This window comes from Humulus lupulus, chromosome 2 (genome assembly GCF_963169125.1).
Source record: "Humulus lupulus chromosome 2, drHumLupu1.1, whole genome shotgun sequence".
Lineage (NCBI taxonomy): Eukaryota > Viridiplantae > Streptophyta > Magnoliopsida > Rosales > Cannabaceae > Humulus > Humulus lupulus.
Genome location: NC_084794.1, coordinates 13007630 through 13030059, shown reverse-complemented (window position 1 = coordinate 13030059; position 22430 = coordinate 13007630).

Sequence of the window (22430 nt, the reverse complement as noted above, 5' to 3'; positions counted from 1 at the left end):
ATATTTTGTTTAAGAGTTGTAATCTTTTCATTTGGTCTAAACACTTTATTTTACTTGTAATCTTTTGGTTAGAGTTGTGTTCTCACTATTCTCTTCTTCATCATCATCTTCTTCCTTTCTTTAGTTTATTTGTATTTTCAGTTATAGAGTTGTAACCTTATTTAATCAATCTATATTTACTTGTAATATTATTGCATAGAGTTGTAATATTATAATCATTTCCATTGAGGTAAAACAATATTTTTCCTAACAGATTTAACACTAGAGGTTCTGGTAAACCATACTGAGTGACCAACAAGCAAGTCACTATGGGGCTCAGCACCCAAAACCATGCAAATGAAGATCAGAATGATCATACAGAGCTTATAGCCCTGAACAGATGAGTGAATATCACTTTGAGGTTTTGTTAACCATACTGAGTGACTGACAAGCAAGTCACTATGGGGCTCGGTGCCCATAGCCGTGTAACAAAATCATTACCTGGGCTTTCCTGCAATGGCTCTATCAGATGAGTGACTGATGGGTAGTCACTAGCTTAAACAGATGAGTGACTGCTGGGTAAGTCACTAACTTAAACAGATGAGTGACTGTTGGGTAAGTCACTAGCTTAAACAGATGAGAGACTGATGGGTAAGTCTCTAACTTAACAGATGAGTGACTGATGGGTAAGTCACACAAGCGCTTTTAGTTTTCATCGAACTTGAGGTCAGTCCGGCATTAACTCTCTTCTGAGTCATTTAATGCAGATGTCGATTAGATCTAATCTTTATTGGCTTGCATTGAACACGCTAAGGCCGTCCTGACTTATGAGTCAGCACTATGTGGCCAGTGCCCAGTACCACTGCCGAACTTGACTAATAAGTCCCAGCTTCACAGTTGATACTGACACCTTTGCCAACTCTGACTAATTATTCAGTGCCATGCACAAGTAAGCAATACTACCAAGCATATGTCATATGTCGTATATTCAAACTTAGGGCATTCAGCATGCTTACTTAACAGTTGCTAGCACAGTTATGATCATGCACAAACACAGAGACTCAAGCTCTGATCAGTCTCATAGTCAATATTCATGGCATGCCTTAATCACATGTTTCTCGTGCATCACATGCATCACAATTAATCATCCAGCATGCCTCAATGAGCAAGATTGCTAAGCATTCAATATGCTATCAATGTTCACATTTAAACATCCAACATGCATCAAGAATAACCATGCATGTCACATATGGGGTGCAGTTTTCTTACCTCGGGTTCGAGCAAGAATTAGCAAAAGAACGACCCTAGAGAACGATCAATCCTTTAGCGGTCACCTAGTCATAACCAAATATGGAATCCCATCAATAAAATAAATCATAAAAAGGTTTATAATCTAAAACCTCACTCTCGGGATCCATCCCACACTCTCGGGACTCTCAAGCACCCAAACGGGGTAGTGGAACCATCCTCCGAGCCCCCAAAATCATCCAAAACCCCAAAAATATGATTGCTGGAAATTGCACTAGCACTGGGGCGCTGCCCCAAAGTCAGAGAAGCTTGAAACCTGCCCTGCCTAGCGCTGGGGTACCAGGAATGGCACTGGGGCGCCATCAGCATACCAGAAACTTTTCTGGTCTTCTCCCCTGCGATCCCCCCTTGAAAACCAAGCATCCAAACCAATCCCAAACATCATCAAAACATAAAATTCAACCCCAAAACTTCATCTACAACACACCCTCATCAAAACCCACTCAAACTTACACAAAAACTTCCATGAATTCTCACCACTAGCACCTCAAATTCTCAACTGAAAACTTACTAGAAAAATAGAGTATAGCTTAAATTCATGGATGTAATCTTACCTCAAGCTTGATTTAGACCCCCTTCAATGGTTGAACCAAGGTCCTAAGCCCTCAAGCCTTGCTCTCCTAGCTTGGATCTTCAAATTGGCTCTCAAAAATCAAAAGGAAGAAGGAGAGAATAACATGTACGGGAGGGAGTGATAAGGATGCTCTGTTTTCTCTAACATTTTCTATAGCTTTCTAAAGTCAAAGGGCTGATATATATCTTAGGGGTGAAAAGACCATTTTGCCCCTAGGTCAAATAAAGGCTTCTAAAGACTCCCAAGGGTAAAATCATCATTTCTCGCCTATCTTGTTAATTATAATTAACACCCTCCAATTCCCGTTATTCCCAATATTCTCAAATACCAATAATTCATATCCCGTTACCCTTTAATTCCTAGCAACGTTCTAATCACTAAATTACCCCGAGACTCACTCCGAGCCCCGAACTTAATCCCGTTATGACTAGACCAAAAACTTGCATTCCATGACCGTCTCATGTTGAATGACTCGAACCAATCCACACATTATGTAGTATTATTTATAATTCACCCACATGCATGAAAATACACAATCATGCCCTCAACGAGCCAAATTACCAAAATGCCCTTATAATTAAATGTGGACCCATATGCATGCATTTATCATCATATAATAATATAATTCACATAACACATGCATATAATCATTAAATAACATAATAAATTAATTATGGCCCTCCCGGCCTCTTAATCAAGGTCCTAAACCCTATTAGGAAATTTGGGGCATTACAGATTGGGTCATTATGGACCAGTATTTAAAGTGAGCCACTTTTATTGGTAAGGATGAGTAATACAACTGATCAGTATTCAGATCTTTGTGTGTGAGAAAGGTAGTATGCCTTCATAGAATTTGAGGTCCTTCTTATCATATGAAGACTCTATTATTACTTCCAAGTTTTGGAAGGGTTGCAGAAGGTGATGAGTACACATGTTATTACTCTCAGACTGATGGTAAATCAGAGAGAGAGAGTTATCCAATTATTATTGGAAGAACATCTTATAAGATGAATGAGATATTATATCTGGATCCTGAGGTAGTTGAGGGGATCATTGAGGTTGTTGAAAAGGTTGGAGCATGGATGCTCACTTCTCAGAGTAAATGGAAAAGTTATATTGATTTGAGATGCAGGAACATGGAGTTCCAAGTAGAAAATTGTATCTCCCTTAAAGTATCACCATGGAAAGGGGTGAAGAGGTAAGAGTAAGTTGAGCTCTAGAGTAGAAAAGACCATTTGAATCATGGATAGGATCAGTCAGTTTGCCTTTGGATTGGCCTTGTCTTTGACACTGTTGGTTGTATACAATGTATTTCACGTATCTCCATGTTGAGAACATGGGTTAAAGAAAACTCATGAGATGAGTTATGGGAATCTGGAGATTTAGGCTAAGTTATCCTGTGAGGAGTAGCCAGTTCAGATTTAACAAAAAAAAAACAAGGTTCTGAGAAGCAAAGCTATACCTTGGATTAAGGTAATGTTATAGAAACACTGAGGTCGAGGGAACGACCTGGGAAACTAGAATCAGTTGTGCAGAATTTATATTCCGGGCGGTTTAGATAAATTTCGAGGACGAAATTTTTGTAAGGAGGGGATAGTTGTAATGCCCCAAAATCCCTAATAAGGTTTAGGACCTTGATTAGGAGGTCAGGATGGCCATAATTGATTTATTATGCCATTAAATGATTATATGCATGTTTATGTGAATTATATTATTATATGATGATAAAAGCATGCATATGGGTCCACATTTCATTATAAGGGCATTTTGGTAATTTGGCCCATTGAGGTCGTAATTGTGTATTTTCATGCATGTTGGTGAATTTTGAATAAGACCACATTATAATGTGGATTTGTTCGAGCCATTCGGCATGAGACGATCTGTGAATGCAAGTTATCGGTCTGGTCATAACGGGGTTAATTTTGGGGCTCGGGGTGAGTCTCAGGATAATTTGAGAATATTGAGAATAACGGGAATTGGAGGGTGTTAACTATCATTAACGAGATAGGCGCGAAAGGACGATTTTGCCCTTAGTGGCTGTTAAGGGTTTTAATTAGGCATGAGGGCATTTAGGTCTTTTCACCCTAAGGTTATATTTAGCCATTAGAAGGTTGTGGAAGTTAACCTAAACAGAGCATCTTCTTCTCCTCAACCGATCACCATTTCTCTTCCATTTTCCTTTGAATTTTGAAGCTCATTTTGAGGAGCCAAGCTAGGGAGTCAAGTCTTGATAAGCTAGGATTGTGTTCCACCATTGAAGAGGGTGTAGTTCTGAGCTTGGGGTAAGATTTTAACCATAGAATCTCTTGTTCTTGCTATGTTTCCATTTGATTTCCAGTTTGGTTCTTGAGTTGGAAAGTTGAGAATTTTATGGGGTTTTTGGCAAATGTTACTTAGGTTATGATGCCTAGGTCATGTGTAGATGGTTTTTGGGTTTAATTAGGGGTTTAAATGGAGTTTGGAAGCTTCTTTTTTTTTTTTTTCAGGTTGGAAATGGAGGAATCGAAGGAGGGAAGAACCCAGGCGGTTTTGCCTGGCCATAGTGCTACAACGCCCAAAGGGTAGCGCTATAGTGCTATCCAGGGCAAAACTTCCTTGGATGTAGCGCTGGGGCGTTAGGGGCGCAGCGCTGTAGCGCTACCTTGTTTTCTCTGATGCATATTTTGGGCACTTTTGAGGGTTTTTTGCTCGGGGTTTCAATTCCTAAGGCTTGGGATCGAATCTACTCACCGTTTGGGTACAATTTGTGGTGTCAGGAGTGAGGTTTAGGTCAAGAACCTTTTATTGTTGATTTTCATTAATGGAGATTGAAATTGTTTATGAGTAGGTGACCGCTAAGGAATCAAAAGGATCGATCGTTCTCAAGGGTTGTTCAATTGTTATTTCTCGCTCGAACCAGAGGTAAGAAAACTGCACCCCATATGTGACATCCATGGTTATTATTGAGGGATGTTGAGTGTTTCAATATGGACATTGATTGCATATCAAATGCTTAGCAAATCTGGCTTACTTATGAATGGCACTGACTTATTAGTCAGAATCAGCAATGGTGTCAGTATTAATTGTGAAGCTGTGACTTAATAGTCAAGTTCGGCAGTAGTACTGAGCACTGGTCATATGGTATTGGCTTAAGAGTCAAGAACGGTTTCAGCGTGTTTAACGCAAGTCGAAAAGATTAGATCTAATCAACATAAGCATTATCATCCTGAGCATGAAATGCTTGACCGATCTTAAGTTCGATGATAAACAAAAGTGCTTGTCTAGTCTAATGGCTAGTCACTTAGAGCCAGGGCCAGAAGGCCCAGGTGACCGCATCATCACATGGCTAGGGTGCGGAGCCCAAGTTAGTGACTCACTCATTAGTCACCCATTTGATTCAAGTTGTGACTCCATGGTCACTTATTTGATTCAAGTTGTGACTCCATGGTCACTCATCTGATTCAAATTGTGACTCCATGGTCACTCGTCTGATTCAAGTTAGTGACTCGCTCATCAATCACTCATTTGATTAGGGCTACAAGCCCCAGCATGGTTACCAAAACCTTGAAGTGATATCCAATCATCTGTTTAGGGCTATAATTCCTGTATGATTCTCATGATCATCATTTGATATTATATATATGCAGTAATGAGTTTTCTTGCTGAGCCTTGGCTCACGGGTGCTATGTGGTGCAGGTAAAGGGAAAGAAAAGCTCACCCAGCCTTGAGTGGAGAGCTTAGGTGGCGATGTGTACATAAGCGGCCGCTTGACCACCACGACCAAGGAATTTCTCAGAGGAACTAGGGGTTAACCCTATTTTTGCCGCTTAGGTCAGTGGGTTGTAATTTTTACACTGTAATGACCATTTTGGATTGTAAATAACTTGTAAATGCTTTTATGGGCCCATGAACAGTTTTATGTTTTTAAATAAAATATATCATTTCCTTTTGATCGAGTTTTTAACCTTAGCCTATTAATAACACCTAGATGCACGTTTATAACCAAATGACTCGATTAGTGAGTTAAGCACGGTTCAAAGCTCACAGTAATGGTCTTGGAGTAACCAGGGTATACATCTCTCTCTTGCCTTACCACTATCACTAGATATATGTTGTCCCCCGCAGGTGGTTAGCAAGGTACCAGTGACTGGAGTTGGTTGCAGAGGAGGCGAGCATTGGCGTACAGGTGCCTGCTCGTTGCCTCCGTTAGCCCCTTGCTGAGAATTTCCCCATGCTCGTACATATCATCTCAGATGTCCCTATCATATAAGAAACTCAATTTCATCTTTCAGCTAGTTACATTCGTTGGTATCATGGCCATAGTTGCTGTGAAAACGATAGAAATTGGTTGTGTCCCTCTTGGATATGTCCTTTCTGATCGGGATTGGTCGCCTAAAAGGGATTATGGTATGGCTGGCCTGATACACTTCTGCTCCATTATCGACCAAGGCCGTGTAGTTTGTGAACCTCAGCTCGTATATGTTCTTCTTAAAGCGCTTGTTATCAGATGTCGTATGCTCAGTATTTGCCTTTTTTCCTCCATTCTTATTATTACATTTGTAGTTGTTGTCGTTGGGTTTGCCAGACCCACGGGAGGCTTTGGTTGGCTCTTCCTTGTTTCCATGGTCGACCCTTGTGGACTTTCCTTCACTGGCGATAGCCTCCTCCAGCTTGATGTACTTGTCTGCTCGATCCAGAAATTCTTGAGTGCTCTTGACTCAACTTTTTCGTAGGCTGCTCCAAAGGGGAGATTGACGTTGTACTACAGCTGTGATGCCCATCATCTTTCCCTCATCTCCAATAGTCTAGGCCCGAGTAGCTGCTCGCATAAACCTCTGGATGTAATCCTTGAGAGGCTCTCCTTCCTTTTGTCTGATGTCAACTAGTTGATTGGCCTCTGTCGGATGTATCCGACCAACATAAAACTGTTCGTAGAATTCTTTTACGAACATTTCCCATGAACTTATGCTGGCCAGTGGAAACTTGAATTACCATTCCTAGGCAGAATCAGATAAAGTGGCAGGAAAGATTCTGCATCGAGCATCTTTGGACACCTTCTAGATGTCCATTTGTATCTCAAATTTATTTACATGAGACATCGGGTCTTCTCTTCCAGTAAATTTGGGCAGTACTGACATTTTGAACTTGCTCGAGATTTCTGCCATAGCAATTCTGTTGATGAATGGGGTGCCTATTCTCTGATCATATTCTATATGGGACATTTTATTCCCTACCAGATGTTGCACAACCTAATTCAGGGCATCTATTTGATGCCTGAATAGTGTCTGGTATGGCAAGAGCGGCCAGTGCTGGTGGGGCATCCTCATCGTGCCTTTCCCTTCGGCCATTAAGTATGCCCCTTAGATCCTCATCCCTTTGCCTCTGCTCGCTTGCACCTAGTCAGTCAAATACGTTGGGTTGTTTGGGCTGCCCCCCAGCGTTCTGGCTTGTTGGTCGGTTGTCCATCAGAGGAGGGTTTTGCTGCCCGTTCCTTTCTTCCTATTGTCGACCATTGTTTCTCCTATCATAACTGGAGTCCACTTCATTGTAATCATGGTCATCTCTGAATTGCGACCTGTGAGTACGCGACTTGTTGTACGCATTGCCCCCCTCTATTTCCCTTGATCTGTCTTGGTAAACAGGCGGAGGTTTGCGTTGGTCGTTGGGTCGCCGAACATTTCTCCCCAGATCGCAGAGCCTAAATCCATCTGTCTCCTACTTCCTAAGGGACGTTGTCCTCTGCCAGGAGGGTTCTGTTCGTCAGCTGCTTGACGTCTAGGGTTTTGGGACGCTGCTACGTATTTCCTCGACCAGCATGAGATGGTTGTTGTTGCTTGTTATTTCTATTAGGATTCTGGGTCTGCCTTTCCTATTGTGCAGCTAGATGTTGTTCCGGTCGCTGTGGACTCCTTGGGTCTTGTGGATTTGGAGGACATTGGGGGTGATCTGATTGTGGATTTTGAGGAGGGTGAGAGTTTGGTGGAAAATCTGGCTAAGAGGTTGGTGCAGGTGGATGTCCTCGAGCCAACTGAATGGCTGCCTCTAAAGCTACTGTAGCGTTTCTTTGTCGACGATCCATGTCTGCCTGTCGTTCGTTCAACTTTCGACGTTGTCGGTTGATCTCCATTTGTTGCATTACCATAGTTTCAGTCATGTTCTCTTGATTAGCTTTTAGGGTAGCTAACTCGTCTTGCAACACTCCCAAAGTTGTTCGCAAGGTTTTAGCATCCATATCCTCCTCTTCCAATTCCACCTGTGGCTCTTCCTCCGCTACATCTGGTGGAGGAGGTGAATTTGGCACATTTCCCGATGTCTGTCCAGCTTGACCCGCTCTCTTGGAGTTCTTCGCCATTGTTATCTTGAAGTTCTGGAGTTCAACTCTCAATGAAAGCACCAAAATGTTGACCCTTGATTTAGTCAACGACACGGAGTAAAAAAAATGATAAGAATAATATAACTGAATACAAGAATTAAAACGACACAATGGTTTTATAGTGGTTCGGCCCCAAAGATTGGTAATAACCTATGTCCACTTAGTGTTTTTATTGATATAAACTCCAAAACTTGCGATCAGCGAACCAGGGTTCACTAAGTTTCACAAGCTCCAAAGTTGAATACAAAGATTGTGTATAAAAGCATTTGTTCTCTCTGAATACAAAATATTGTGCCCCCACTAAATGAATCATATGAGTGCTATTTATAGGCTCATGGATGTACATATGGGCCTATAGGCCATCCTTAACTTAAATTACAAGCATAACCAAATAGTAACAAAAATAATGATATTTACATATAAAAATAATAAAATATCTTGGGAATATCTAATTCATAACTATTTCTAAGAATGTCTCGATTCATCGCGCAACTCTGGTCGCATGCATCTGCATATCTTCTTTTCCTCCTACTCAATATATTCCTTGCGCCTATTAAGTAGCTTTAATTTCCTCCTGATACCCTGGTTGTTGGTCGACCAGGTCTTCATCAATAACCAGTCACGTGATGTCCATGTGCCTCTTAAACATGCCACATCATCATGCATATATTTTAGGAAAACACATACATAACTAAACTATGTAAAGCACAATTATTCACACTCAAACAAACAATTCAAGACATAGTTATAGCCATGTTCAATCACAGGGGCTCAAGCCCTAATTTCAACACAGGTGCAGTTTTCTTACCTCGAGTTCCATGTGAATGACGATACGACCTTAAGTACGATCCCGATCCCGAGCATTGTGGTAATCTAGTCACAACATAAACATATTGTTATTAGGGATTGAATCCAAATCCTGAGGCTCACTTTGAACCCCAATTAGGACTATTATTTATTATGATTGGTTAAATACAAACTCTCTCTAGCTCCAAGAATCTCTAGTTTTCTCCAAGAACTCTCCAAGAAAGTGCTTGACTTTTAGATTTGAAGGCATGTTCAATCTCAATCATCATTTCCTCAAGAGAAGGCCTCAAGCATCCATGGTGGCTAGGAAATAGAGTATTAGGACATCGTTTTGCAACATGTATAAGCCTTCGTTTGTGTTTTGGTTTGCTCAAAAGATTTTCTCAAAGTGGTGGTCTTGCCTAGGGTTTTGAAGCTTCATCAAGGTTGAAGAACACCATTGTTCTACTTGGGTTTGCATGTTCTTTCTCAATCTTTTTTATGTCTTTGTCAATCCAAATTTTGTGTAGATTCTATTTTTTGAGGTAGTGTTATCTCACTCTCCCTCAACACTATTCACATATGACAGGACGTTAGAAACGTCTCCCGAGCCCCCCCAAGTAAGCACCCAAATGGATTTCTGAACCTCCTGAGCCCTAGTCCTAAAATCAGCAAAACTAGTTTTCGGGGCACCTGGAGTGGTCTAGAAGCTCCGTCACCGCAAATTGAATTTCAAATCTTTGGTTTATGAAACACTAGCGCGGTCGTGCCAAGTCGCCAAATCCGCGATCCCCTGCAAATCGGACCCAGAAAAACGACCCAAAATAGACTTTCCAACAAGTTTATGACCACAACACGCCCTATACAACCCAAAAAACCTAATACCAATATTAATAAACCTCAAAAAACACACCAAAACTTATCAAGACAACAAAACACCAACAATTGACATGTTTGAGCTTAGAACTCGGACTTCCATCAACTAAATCCAAAAATCTTAAACCCAAATCACATAATCTAGCAACACACCAAAGTTTGAAGTACAAAAACATCATTTAGAAAATCAATACCCCCAATTCCTAAAATCTGAACACAACAATCTAGGTTTAAAATCCCAAACTTCCCAAAATTCAAGAACATAAGCATTGAAATGAAAAACAGGGTAACTAAGTTATCACCTTCTCTGAATTTTGAATTTGTAGTTGAATAAAGAGACCTTTGGCAATACTAGGTCTCTTGAGTCCCTTCAATTTCTCTTAAGACTCCTTCCAACTCTTGATTAAGCTTAGGTGCCTTTGAACTTTTGATGTCCTTTGAGTGAGTTCCTAAAGATGACCCACGAGGGAAATGTCCAATGCCCAATCGTGAGCTTCCTAGACTCAGCTAACCCATCAGCCAAATAGGTCAAAAGACCATCCTACCCTCACCCCATAATCATCCTTCAAGGCATTCCCAAGGGTAAATTGGTCAATTTGTCCAAAACCCCCACTAAACTTTAAATTAACACCCTAAATTCGTAATTAAATTACTAACCCTCCAAATATTAATATTTCTTCCAATAATGCTCCAATAATTTCCCCACATACGAAAAAATTACCAAAATATCCCGAGCCGGGTATAAATCCCAGTTGTGACTTTTCTGCCAAATCGCTCTACAAGGTCGACTCGAGTCGAGTATCGAAAAATATATCCACATAATAATGTGGTCTCAATCACATAACACATACAATTACAATTATACCCTCAGAGTCTAAAATTACGAAAATGTCATATTTAACGAAAATGGGCCCACAATTATAATGAATACACATAAACATGCATAAGCAGTCATGTCATAATATAAGTCATATATTCCACATAATCACATATAAATCCAATTATGCCATCCCGACACGTTAATCAAGGTACTAAGCCTTATTAGAAATTTTGGGATGTTAGAGGCCCACTTTTCCAAATTGGCCCAGGATAAGAATGATCCAATCCCAATCACTATTGCTCATGACCATTCGACCGTAGCACATTCTAGCTCATTAATTGTTTCAAATGAGGTCAGTGACTTGTATTCACATGTTGTTGCTAATAACATGTACAACTTTGAGAATATTTCCAATTTTAATGGACATAGTGAACACATTGATGCTACATATGATTGGATGCAAGATGTAGATTTTTACTTTGATCATGCAATTATAGAGGAGAATAATCAAGTTCAAATTGTGGCTAGTAAATTAAGGGGCGTGCTCAAGCTTATATGAGTTAATTAGTGTTTCAAAGAAAAAAAGAGGGCAGACTTCCAGTGCAAAATTGGATAATCATGAAACAATTATTGAGTAAGAAATTTCTTCCTGCTAATTTTGATCAAAGTTTATTCCAAAAATATCACACTTGTAGGCAAGGAGAACGAATAGTATTGGAATATGAAAATGAGTTTTCTAAGCTAAGTCAAATGCTTGATGTTGATGAATTTGAGATCCAACGTGTTGCTAGATTTCTTAGTGGGTTAAAGGAAGAAATTTGGGATAATATGTGCTTGGTCTCTTTGTGTAATTTGTTTGAGACTATTGCTTTGGCCACCCAAATTGAGTTTGATTTGTTGATAGAAAAAGAAGACCTTCAAGAAGAATGTATGGATGCAAAGCAAGAATTGTTTGATGCTAAGTTTGTCCATAAATAATTTGGTACTCTTGGTATTGATTTTGAAGGCTTCAAGACTAAAATGGGAAGACGACGTCAATGGTGGATCGCTTGGCATTTCTTCTCATTTTGTTTGGAAATTACTTTTATACCATTGTGGCTTTGGGATGAGATTCAAAGAGATTTTTCCATTGGGGTTTACCATTCTCACAGGTTCAATAATGGTCTCATTTGTTTCGTTGGTTCGAGCTTCGTTCAATCCTTATGCGCTCCTTTTTGTGCTTCAAAATTCAAGGTCGAGTTCTTTTATAGAGAGGGTGAATGATGTAGGATATATATTTAAAATATTTTAGAACTTTATTTTGTTATATTTTACCTTTTTGTTGTTTTTGTCATTTTATTAGCTTTATTATATGGCTATATAAGCCTAGTGGAAAGAATGTAATGACAACTTTTGAAGAATTATATTTTGAAAAGAGTTTTGAGAGTCTCTCATATTTGAGGTTTTCCCCTTCTTGCCATGAATTTGGCATGAGATATGCTTAACATATCCAATCTGCTGTAACACAAGGGATTGAAAAAAATTGATCCTTTTTGTACCAGAACTAAAAAATATGGACGATTTTGCCACATTAACTTGTTGCCCTAAAGCCTTTCCAAATGTCTGTAGCAGACTCATCACCTTACCAACTTCAAATTCAGTTGCTCTAATGTATAGATATATGTCATCTGCAAAAGAACATATGAGATATCACTGGAGCACCACTTGCCACTTTACAACCCCTTATCCATGCCTTATCCTCACACCTTCTTATTAATGAAGGAGGGACCTTCAACACAAATAATGAACAAATATGGTGATAGAGGATCACTTTGACAAATTCCCCTCGAGGGATTGATTGGCCCCAATTCTCTCCCAGCACACACAATTATGTATTGCATTGAACTCAAACACACTTCAATTAGCTACATCCACCTTCTAACAAAACCCATCTTAAGCAAGATTCTTCTTGAGTAAGGCCATTCTACCCGATCATAGGCCTTGCTCATGTCCAGTTTTAGAGCCATAAACCTAGTCTTTCCTTTATTCCTCCTCTTCAAATAGTGGAGTACTTCAAACGACACCATACTATTATCATAAATCAACCTAGCTGGAATAAAAGTGCTTTGAGTACCTTAGATGACATGGTCTTGAACCTGCTTTAATCTGTTAGCCAATACCTTTGAAAAAATATTGTATAACACATTACAAAGGGATATTGGACTTAAGTCACCCATGGTAGTAGGATTTTTCTTCTTTGGAATTAACACCATGTTTGTTTCATTCAACCCGAAGGAAGCATTCCTTCCTCATTGAAATTTCATACCAACTGACACACATCTCCACCAACTATGCTCCAATACTTTTGGTAGTGTCCTGGGCTCATACTATCAGGACTTGGTGATTTATCTGGATGCATTTGAAACACTTCCTCTTGGACTTCCTCATCCAGAATTGGTTTCAATAATTCAACATTTTGAGCATCAGTAACAGAAGGTGTTGACGCGGTTCTTCGCCAACAGGTAATTAAGAGAAGAAGAGAAAGGGATCAGTGCTGAATATAGAACCGTCGCAGATATAAAATCTTAGAGAATGAACTAGGTGACTCAAGGCACATTTTTTAAGTGGTTCAAAGGTTAAAATCCTTCTACTCCACTAGTCAATATTATTCATATACTCTGGGTATCTGGTTACAAAGCATATATCTATTCAAGGACTATTTTTCCCAACCTTTATCAACTCCCAGGTTCTCCATATTTATAGGAGAAGGCACCTGGAAGTTGGTAAGGAGGTCATCCCGTGACCTTATTATTTGTCATATCAACTCTGTGACATTCATGATTAATTCCTAAACCTAACACATAAGTATGGTCAAATTGATAGGTAAGAAGATAATGGGCCGCACGGTCCAATCCAGCCGTGGGTTTCAGAACATGCACGTTCCTGCTGCGTGTCTGAGAAGTCAGGGAAATATCGGACACGTGATGTCAGTTATATGCACGTTTATCTTGCGTGTGTTGACTTTACAGAGGGTTAGAGCTCCGTATGTAGCTCGTACCACGAGCTTCTCCCCTGACCCGACCTTCGGCCTTCAGGTTCTTTCCCCCAGTCCTGGGCAACCTTGGCGTGTCCTTAGGGATTGCTCGAGCTATGAAGGTACAAACTCGAAGCGGGAGCTCCGGTCTTGGGGATGTTCGTGGACTAATTGTGATTAGTCAGTAACTCGGCCTGTTAATCAGCCCGTGGGAAAATCAGGGCGTACAGAAAGAATAAATGCGTCAAGTACTTTGTCACACTCCGTACTATCAACTTTGAATAAATCACTAAAGTACCCCACCATAACCTCAGATAATCCATTCTCCCAATCAGCCCTAGTTCCGTCACTCCTGTTCAACCTGTGAACTTGGTTATTTTTCTTTCTTGCAATAACATTGTCATGAAAATTTTTTGATCCATTTCTTTGAGCCAAAGTTGTTTTGACCTTTGACACCAAAAGACTTCCCTCTATGTTAGAGCCTCAAAAAGTTTCTCATGTTGTGCCTTATACTCAATCACAAATGTTGCATCTCTTCTCTGCGTTACCAAGGCCTGATCTAATCTTGCCTCCACCCAATCATCAGTACCTCTACTCCTCTCCCATGTGAACTGGTACCCTGTGAGATCCAAATCCGCTAGATGACAATCTAGTAGCACATGTTGAAACCCTTCTAGAAGCCAATTGGGATACAATGCACCCCTTCTTTTTTCTTCATTACTCAAAACATTATTCATATCCCCAATTAGACACCACGACTTGTGGGATTGTTCAACAAGCTGATGAATCAAGGACCAAGAGCAATTCCTTCTGCTTCGATTTGGTTCTCCATAGAACCCCGTCAATCGCCAATCACCCATACCAGCTATATGTACAACCATATCTGTATGGTTATTCGAAAAGCCCAACAACTATGCTTCCTCCTTATTCCTTCACAAGAAAGCTAGCCCCCCCACTCTTTCCATCAACATCGACAGAGAAGAAGCAATCAAACTGAATCTACCCACATAGTCATTCAACTCTATCTTTTCAGCATAATGTTTCACATAAAAAAAAAAACTGGACCTCTTTTGAATAATTGTACAACCCGTGGGTTCCCAAGCCCACGACAAGTCCAACTAAAGCAACTCATTAAGCCTCTTTTGTTTGTTAATAGTGATTTTTTTAAAAAATATGGTTTTTATACCATCAATGTGCAAAAATATGAGAATTATATTTTTCTTAATTTGTATGGGAAATTTTATTAAAGAAAAAAAATTAAAGTATGGGAAACATAATTAGTAGCTAACTAAAATATGGAAATGCCACATTTTTTTTTATCATAGTTATATTTTCTTTGATTTTGAAAGTAATTTTATTTAATTTTTTATTTTTTCCTCATTTTTTAATTATTTTTCCAGTTATTTTTTCTTTCTTTTTTTCCTTACTTATTTTTTCTTCCATTTTTTCATTTTTCAATTTTTTTTCTACCAACTTTTTCCCTCATCCTTTTTTTCTTCCCATTTTTCTATTCTTCTTCTTCTTTTCATTTATCTATTTTTTTCTTTCATTTGTATTGTTTTTTTTTTTGTTCATATTTTTCCAGCTTTTTTCCTCATTTTTTCCCTTCTATTTCTTCATTTTTGTATTTATTATTTTCTCATTCCATTTGTTTTTCTTTTTTTCACACATATGAGCTTTTTTTTTTCTTTCTTTTCTTCTTCTTCCATTTTTTCTTCAATTTTTTCTACCAATTTTTTCATTCATATTTTTTTATTTTCATTTTTCCATTATTTTTATTCTTCTTCTTTTCATTTTTATTTATTCATCTATTTTTTTTGTTTTTTTTTTCATTTTTGTACCTATTCTTTTCTCATTCTGTTTTTTTTTTCCATTTTTTTCACACATATATTTTAACATTACATAATCATTTTACTATTTTTTATTTATTATCTTTTATTATTGTAATTTTTTTTATAGTTTTTCCACTATATGTAAAAAAAAATCAAATCAATTTTTTCAGCATTTTCTTTTTACTGTAACACTTATAGGAATACCAAAATTTGGAATGAAAACTGTACGCCCTAATTTTCCACGGGCTATTAGCGAGCTGAGATATGGCATAATTATATCAGCCACGTGGATGCTACGTAGCCGGAGCTGCTGTTATCAGGTCTTATCTTTTTAGCCCGAGGTAGCCAAAAGTTTATTAAGATTACTTAAGAGCCGAGTCAGATATGAAGACCGCGGGTCAAGAAGGCATCCAACTCGAGGCACGAGCTGGAGTTGGAGGCTGTGACCCTTTATAAAGTCAACCACGCAATGTAAACGTGCATATATCAGACATTACGTGTCTGATATATCCCTGAATTCTCGGACACGCAGCATGAACGTGCGTGTTCAGGCACCCACGACTGGGTTGGGCCGTGCGACCCATTATCCCCCTTACCTATTGATTAGACCACACTTCATTTGTCAGGTTTTAGGAATTAATCATGAATGTCACAGAATTGACATGATGGGTAAGAAGGTCAAGGGATGACCCCCCTTACCAACTCCCAGGTGCCCTCTCCTATAAATATGGAGACCCTGGGAGTTGCAAAGGGTTGGATTCTATTGTGTAACAAAATACCCTGTAAAGAATACCAGAAATACACCAATAATATTGGCTGGTGGAGTAGAAGGATTTTAACCTTTGAACCACCTAAAAATGTATTCGTATCATCAGTTCATTTTAAGATCATTCATTTGTTTCGGTTCATGACTTATCACTAATCCCATTCTCTTATTTTCTTAATTACCTGTTGGCGAAGAACCGCGTCAACAAAAACCAATAAAATATGAAAACGTGAATGAGTATTTGGTTACCTTCACGTTCTTTGTGTGTATATTTCTGGGGGTAACTGGTTACCTTCACGTTCTCGTGTGTGTATATTTATGGGTTCTTTATGGTAACTGGTTACCTATGTTACTAAAATCATAGTTACTTATTCTTCATTTTTTAATGAAGTGTCCTTCCTCTTTTTCCTTTAAATTTGATGTTTCTTTTCATGTTTAATATGAGTAATTCGTCACCCCTCTTATGCTAACTAGTTATTCCTCTTATGGCAGAAAATTACTTCTCTTAGGATAACTTATTACTCCTCTTGGTACATGTTATTTAACCTAGCTCTAGAATTTTTCTTTTACATAACTGTCAAAGATCAATAAAGTAATTGGTTATCTTACCCAAGATTTGAAAAAAGAAACATACAATCTAAAAAAAAAAAGGAAAAAAATGTTTATGATAAATAAAAAAATATTTTCAAAACAATTCATATTACAAAAAAAAATTGCAAAGCAACCAAAGAAAACTTTAATATAAAATTAGTAATATAAAAACAATATAAAAAAATAATAATCAAATTACAAACATACCCTTCCAAATTAATAAAACTTGATTAAAAGTAAAATTATGGCATAAACCAACTTTTATACAAAAATATGAAAAAATAAACACATAAAAGTGAAAATTCTTAAAAAAAAGTCATAGATTAACTTTTTTTTTTTTTTTTAAACTATATTTTTGCACACTCTATTAAAAATCCCTTATAAAATGTAATTTCCTCTTGTTAATATTGTCTAGAATCATTATTAATATCCTTGGACAAAATTAACAAGTGTAATCAAAATACTTCTATTTTAATTTATTTATAATAGCTTACTTGTCTTATCTGTTTTAAAAAAAATAGCAATTGTTCTTTTTGCTATTAAGAATTGTTTTCTAAAAGTTATTTAAAAATAATTTAAATCTAATTAATAAAATAGTTTTTTTTTTCAACCATCAAGGATTGTTTTATGAAATTTACTTAAAAATAATATAAATTTAATTAATAAACTAAATATGAAAAAACAGGATAATATTAAAAAAAATATACATTACCCGATTCTGAGACTATTTTTTATTAGGGATTTTTTCTAAAATAACCAAATAATATAAAAAACAACATTTTTACTGTTACACGGAAAAAAACATCTTTTGTATGACACAAAAGTTTTTTTTTTTAAAAATACTACTTGCTCTCTCCTTCGCAGGCGGCAAGATCCTCACCTTCTCAGGCGACCCACGGTGCCGACGAGCTTCAGCTTCCGTAACACAGCCACCGCAAACCCAGCAAGGTGAGAAATCCATGAACGTCGGCGAGTAGTTTTCTTCGTTAATTAGCCATGGCAGTGACTAGTGAGGGGGAGATCTCCATGAATGGCAGCGAGAGAAGATCAATGGAAGACCTCCATTAACGTCGACGAGAGAAGATCCACAGAAGAGCTATTTACATGAATAGAAAAAAATTGTTGATCTAGAGTTGCCCAAAAACATTTCGAAGCAAAATCATTAAAAAAAATCTGAGGTTGTTTAATGTGTGGTTAGTTTACTTTATTCATCAAATTTGGTTGCTCTTTGTTTGATTCTCATATTTTAATGGTATTTCTCCCTACAGTGTGGTTGCTTTCTCGTTAATTTTGAAGATCTAGAAGAGGAAACACTGAATTGAAAAATCTGGGCAGTATATTAAGAACAAGGAAGGTATTTTAAAATTTTAATTTAACCTCTGTTGTTGTTCAGTTGCTCACTTGTTGTCCAGACGTTGTTGTCACTTAAACTTATATAAACATGAAAATGACAATGTTGACATTCTAAAAAACTTTAATTTATGCATATCTTAGATAATGAAATTGATACCAATTTTGAAGATAGTGGAAAATTGATCCCAAAACACTGGAAATATAAAGACCTCCTACAAAAGTTGCATCAACAACTACCAAGCAACACGAAAACAACAAAACTTCAATTACAATATCAAGTCAAAATAACGCTACCCACTCCTAAAAATAATTGATGATGAGAGTCTCATTATTTACTTACATTTGAAAATAAAATAAATTGATTCCAAGGTATCCATTATGTGAGTATAATGGATGCAAAAGCAACAATCACCCATTCTCTTTTTTCTACTATAGAGAATCAACAATGCATCAAAGTTGAGTTGCTATTGTGTTGTTGTAAAGTTGTTAGTAATGATTTTTTTCTTTTACTAATTTATGTTGTGTTGCTTTGGTGTTGATGTAATGTTGGCAAAACTAAAATCGGTACGAAAGCTTTAAAATTACAACTATTGATATCATAAATTACAAGCAGCATTTTGTCAAAACAAAAGCTCAAGGAAATCCTTAATTATGGATGAAATATGATGTCCAACATGGATACAAACTAAAAATAATAACTTGACAATAATCTAGAATTGTGATATAACAACGAATTAAACTAAATATAAAAATAAAGATGTTTATAATTTGAAATGAATAAACATATGTCAAAAGCATAAAAACAACAACTCTTGTGTTGCTTTCTTGTTGTTGCAACCTTGATTACTTTGATATGCATGATCATTTTTCCCACTCCAAAGCCCTCCATTTACCTTTGGGTTTGATTGAAGCTTCATTGTAATGCCCCAAAATCCCTAATGTGGTTTAATGGCTGGATTAGTAGGCCGGGAGGGCCATAATTGTTTTATTGTGCCATTAAATGATTATATGCATGTCTATGTGAATTATATTATAATATGATGTTAAATGCATGCATGTGGGTCCATAATTGATTGTATGGGCATTTTGGTAATTGGGGCCCGTTGAGGGCATATTTGTATATTTTGGTGCATGCTTGTGATTAATTGTTGAGGCCACATTATAATGTGGATTTGTTCGAGCTATTCGGCATGAGACGATCTTTGAATATAAACTATCGGTTTGGTCATAATAGGCTTAAGCTCGGGGCTCGGGGTGAGTCTCGGGGTGTTTTGGTGATTAGAGCGTTACCGGGAATTAAAGGGTAACAGGTTATGAATTATTGGTATTTGAGGATATCGGGAATAACGAGAATTGGAGAACGTTAAGTATGATTAGCGGGTTTAGAGGATAAATGACATTTTTTTTCCCTTACTAGCCTTTAGAGGGTTTTATTTGACCTAGGGGCAATATGGTCTTTTGGCAAGGGTTATATGGGATTCTAGTATGCTGTAGAAAGAGCTGAAGCAAAAACAGAGCAAGTTCCCTTCCTCACGTTCATCATCTTCCTCTTTTCTCCTATGGAGTTTTTGTTCTCAATTTGAAGAACTAAGCTAGGGAATCAAAGTTTGGAGCTTAGGACTTTAGTTTAACCATTGAAGAGGACTTAAATCCAGCTTGAGGTAAGAATTCATCCATGAAACCTTAGTTATACTCTTTTTTTCTATTGGTTTTTAGTTGAGAAATTTATAGTGTCTAGATGAGAATCAATGGAAGTTTTTGGAGGAAATTCACTTGGGTTTTGATGCTTGTATGCTGGGTAAGTTGTAGTAACAATTGGTGGCTTTGTTTGGTGATGTTAGGGGAGTTTTAATGAGTTTTTAGAATGAGTTCGAAGGGAGAAAAATAGGGATTTTGGTTGAGTTTCAGGTGGGGTCGCGGCTCTATTCTAGAGCGTTGTAGCGACCCACTAATCTAGACTCTTGGACCATTATCGAACTATACATACATATTCTTACTAAAACATATATTTGCGAAAATACCACAATTTATTATAAACTTGTAGAAACAAAGGTTACTTTCATAAATAATAAGTAGGATATGGGTACCCATTGTCTTTAAAACAAAAATAACTTAAAACTAAAAAGAGTTACATAGAAAATGCGGAAAATACATTTAAAACCATAAAAGCAAAAACAAGACTACATCCTCGAATCGAATAACGCTCGGCCCCTTGACTCCATTCACCATCGATACACATCCTCTAAGCTTCACGAATCTTTCCGCCTCTAAAGCTTATTTCCTGCACATAAACAGAAAAGAATGAGCCTAATGCCCAGCAAGGAAAATCTAACACATAGTCATAAACATAAACATAATTTCATAATAACGTAAAGACATATCATAGCACATAATTCACTTATTATAATGGCCATTATTACTTGGGGTCCCATAGACTAAACAAGCATATGCCCATGGGATTAGTGGGGTCCTACTAGCTAAGTAGGTCATATGCCCATAACCCATTTGGGGTCTTGTTAGCCATATGGGTCATATGCCCAAGCCTACAAACATACACATATACATATCATAACACATTAATAACATAAAGCATATAGATAACATAAGCACATAACATATTAATTCTAGCCTATTTTCCTTACCAAAGTTACCGAGATTATGGACTGAGTTGGGATTGTTGGAACACTCCTAAAACCATAAAAAAGAGTAAGTCTAAAGAAAGGAGATGAAATGAAAGAGATGGAAAGACTAAACCATAGAAAACATACTTACCAACTTATATGCTTAAAAGCTTGGATTCCCTAACCAAAATAAGAATAAGGTTAGGGGACTGAGTAGAAGGTTTTGAGAAAGGAAATAACATAAAAATACAGAAAAGAACTAGAGTTTTGGGTTTACCTCAAAGATTGCAAGATCAATCTAACCTTCACCGAAATACTATAGAACTCACTTCCCAAAGTGTTTGATAAGCTTATGATGTTTAAGCTTATAGTTTTTCCCCAAACCAGGTGTTTACACTCTCACACTCACTTAACACTAGCAGCTTCTGAACTTAGAGCAAATGGTGAATAATGGCTGGGTACTAGGTCCTATTTATAGAGTTTGGGAATGAAAATATCTTGATTTTACTTGAATAAAAATAATGGCTTTTTAGGTGAAAATCATTTGAATAATCGTTCAGCAGAGGCTGAAGACTCGTTCACAAGATGCTGGACTGTTGAAGGAGTTTGAATGGCTGAAAGGAAATGAATTCAAAAGAGTTTGAATCCATGCTGAAGGAGGCGATATATCGCCCCTGTAGGCGATATATCGCCTGGGCCAGTATGCCCGAGGCGACCGTGCATCGTTTCGTGTTTTCCGTATCTACGTGCTGCGACATATCGCCCCCTATAGCTGCGATATATCGGCACACGCTGAATATTTAAACACGAAATTACACATTTTTAGCTAAGTTTGAATGGAGTAAACAGCCTTGACTAAGCCCTCAACGTACTCAAAGCTGCTGACTGACCCTATAACATTCAAACTTTACTCCTTATTATATTTAATCCTCAAAAATCTTAATCCTTAATTACCATTCAAAACATGTGCTTAAAATCCTATTGGTTGATGTCTAAACCTTATAATATAATAATATAATCCTTAATATCAGTCACTTTAATCAAACCTTAGGTTATACTTAATATTCTTAAACTATAGGTTAAACTTAGAAAATCTATAAGTACTACTATGAGTGTCCAAATAATTCCCGGTCTGAACCAAAAATCCACAGTAACAAAGATAATGCTATAAATACTATCATACTATTATCTATCTTAGCTAAGTAAAGTTCTTGGACTCTACAAGCGTCGCAACCCAAGCTTAAGAAAATGGGAGGAAGAGGCTGAAGGGCCGAAGGGCTGCGGCTTGTGCTGGGAGCTGAAGGGAGGCCGCCTCTGGTTGAGGGGCGGGCCGCAGCCCTTAGTGGCATTTTGGCCAAAAGTTAGTTTTTGGCTTGGGGATTCAAGCCTTAGGCCTCAGGATCGATCCTACTACCCGATTTAGTAGGATTCGATGTCTCGGAGGCTAGGTTTTGGTTTGGGAACCTTTGTTATTCATTTTATTGATGGAATCCCATATTTGGTTATGACCAGGTGACCGTCAAGGAACCAAAAGGTTGATTGTTCTCAAGGGTCATTTT